The 3,052-nt window shown below is 35.4% G+C and overlaps 1 pseudogene; it reads right to left on the reverse strand.

The window, feature by feature from the left end:
- Positions 1-781: 781 nt before the first annotated feature.
- On the reverse strand, positions 782-2,895 carry LOC132172829 (protein NRT1/ PTR FAMILY 5.4-like; annotated as a pseudogene).
- Between the last annotated feature and the right edge of the window lie 157 nt (positions 2,896-3,052).

Raw genomic sequence — 3,052 nt, forward strand, 5'->3', positions numbered from 1 at the left:
TGAAAATGGTAGATGCATGCCCAAGAACCTCACTCTCATTTAATGCACAAAATGACAAGAGGTATTTACAATCACATTGACATCAGGTTCTATTAATGTTCTTCATATTTTTATTTTTGTTTTTGTTTTTAATCAATTAATGTTTAGTAGGTTATTGTTAAGCACAAAGCTGCACAAGCCTTGAGTTCAATTCTACCGTTTCTCTCCCTCCATTTCATTAAATATGCTAGATTTCATTTATCCAGAAATATTTAATTTAAAACATATACTAGTTTAACCAAAACCTCTAATGATATTTTAGCAAAAATCAAATTTTATTTGTTTAGATGCTAAATATATGCCCCAATCTTTGGCCATTGTCTTTCTAATCCTTTGTTAATTAATTGGAAGCGAGAAAAAAAAAATGGGGAACCCCCCATTTTTTTCTAGTGGCTTCATCCATTTATCAAGATTCTCTAAGACTTAATATATATTATATAAACGTTCACATAGTATCAAGATATTTTAATCCAGAGTATAGATCGCCTCTTTCGTGACTTAGCAACAAAGTAGCAACATATTCGATCTCATACTTGATGAATAGCATCTAATCCCATACTCGACGTGTTGGCTAACTCTGATGCCAAATGATACAAACCTAAAATAAAACTGATCACCCTTAAAAACAGGCTTAAAAAGAAGCGTGTCCAAAAACTTATAGATATATGGTTAAGATAACATTTTAAGTCGTAGGACCTTAAACTTATATACTCCCATAAAATGTTTAAGAGACAGAGAAAGCCTAAATATACACCGTTTGCTATACATCCCCTTCAACATTTTTGTACACAAAACGCTTAGCAACCCACACATAAACACACAAATTCAAAGCACTCAACCCAGCCAGCACCCAGTAGAAGTAATCAAGGTGTGCGCGGTTGAGGTTGTCACCAAGCCATTCTTCACCACCGCTTGAACTAATCGCCTGAACCACCCAAATAACAGCACTGCTGAGGAAACATCCCACTCCAAAAACACTGAGGTAAAGTGCTGCTCCTAAGCTTCTCATTGACTCCGGCATTTGATCATAGAACAGTTCTTGTTGCCCTACAAACGCAAACAGATCTGCCAAACCACAAAGCATATATTGTGGTAGCAGCCACCACAGCTTCATTGGAACTATTGCTTTAGGGTTTTCCATGAGGTTGTGTTCTTTTACAATGCTGATCCTTCTGGCTTCTACTAGGGCTGACACAATCATTATAAGAATGGATAAAAATAGGCCAATTCCTACCCTTTGGAGTGAAGTTATCCCAGATGGGTGTCCTGTGAATTTTCTAGTCCAGGGGACTAGAATTCTGTCATATATTGGTATGGTGATTACAATTGTGAGGCTAACAATGGCTTGAAGTGATGCTGGGGGGATTTTGAAATGGGGTCCGATTGATCTCATCATTGTACTGCCTTGTTTGGTGAAGTGGGTTTGGAGTTGAGGGATGACTATTGAAAACATCAAGCAACTTAACCATATGGGGATAAGGCGAAACACAAGCTTCACTTCTTCTACTTGATTTAAAGAGCATAGCCTCCAAGGATCTTTGATTTTTCTCATGGCATCGATGTTGTCAATTATCATTGCCTTGTCCAAACATCTGCACTTTATTTGTAACTTGTAAGACAAATCTTCTCTTGAAGAGAATTGGAAGAGAAAAAAGTACACACAATATGAGGATATAAAGTTCAGGGAAAGGAACAAGAACAAGCAAGCCTATTAGGGCAATAAATTTGTCATGGATAATGCTATATGTCCTCTCTACCAAGAGAATTCTATTCAACATCTGTCCAACAAGATTGACGTAGCACTCTCAACTAATCATTGGATTAATTCTTATTAAATTAAAAAAAAAATCTAATTGTTGATTTAGAATATCACGTCAACATCGTTGGATAAATAGATAAAAATATAATATATAACATTATTTCTCTTCAAAATAGGTTGTATTAGTGTCACTAATGAGAACCACTATGAAGGGGGAGAGATGGTATGTATGAATGCTTCCAATTTATAAGAGATTATACCCAAACATTTTCCATATTTGACATGAGCTCATTCATTGCCCTAGTTTATTTTTAGTACCACCACAACTTATGAACTTTGTCAGTTACATTAACGGTAGAGAAACGGGATAAAGATTCTTAGCAATTTTTACTATTCGGATTGTTAGCAATTTAGACAATAAATGTGAAAGATATAATATAGAACCCATATGTCCAAGCAAAATTTGGGATCTCCACTCATTTGACGATGGATCCATAAAGACTCTTTTATTCATTATTTGAATTACTAACAATTCATCCAGTAAATTTATTAAACCTTATCAATATTTTTCTCTTTGGACCATAGAACAATATGATCGAGTACACCCATTGAATAGAAACATACCTCAATTTCCTCCCCCCCCAAAAAAAAAAAAAAAAAAAAAAAAAAAAATCAGAACATACCTCAATTGATTAGTACGAGCCATTGTCCGAGCCTTAGATTGATTGACTTTGTTGGACCCATCCCTCTCATCATCTCCATGATAAACACCACAACCGTCGCACGTCTCATTCACGCGCCACTTCCGAGCTGCCGCCACAAGCACCTGCACCACTGTAGTGAGCGGGCTCCCCAAGGGACGACCTTGCTTCTGGTACCTCTTTATTCCTAGCAAAAATATTGCTAGTGACACCACCAATGCTGCTAACAAAATTCCAAACCCTACGCCCCAACCAACATTGTCCTGTATGCATATTATGAAAAGATTAGAATTCTCTCAGAATTTTAAAGTATTCTATCAAGTAGTGTTCTTTGAGAGTAATACTAGAAATTATATTTTTATTTTATAATATTGACACAACAATCCCAATTATCATTGAATTTTTTTTTTAACAAAAATTGATCGAATGATTAGTTGAGACTGCTACGTTAACATTGTAGGATAATTGTATAATAAAAATATAATTTCTAGTATTAGCGCACTAACAGCAGTTTTCCTAAAATCAATTTCTCTTGTTCCCTAAACTAAGGGAA

This window comes from Corylus avellana, chromosome ca1 (genome assembly GCF_901000735.1).
Source record: "Corylus avellana chromosome ca1, CavTom2PMs-1.0".
Taxonomy (NCBI): Eukaryota; Viridiplantae; Streptophyta; class Magnoliopsida; order Fagales; family Betulaceae; genus Corylus; species Corylus avellana.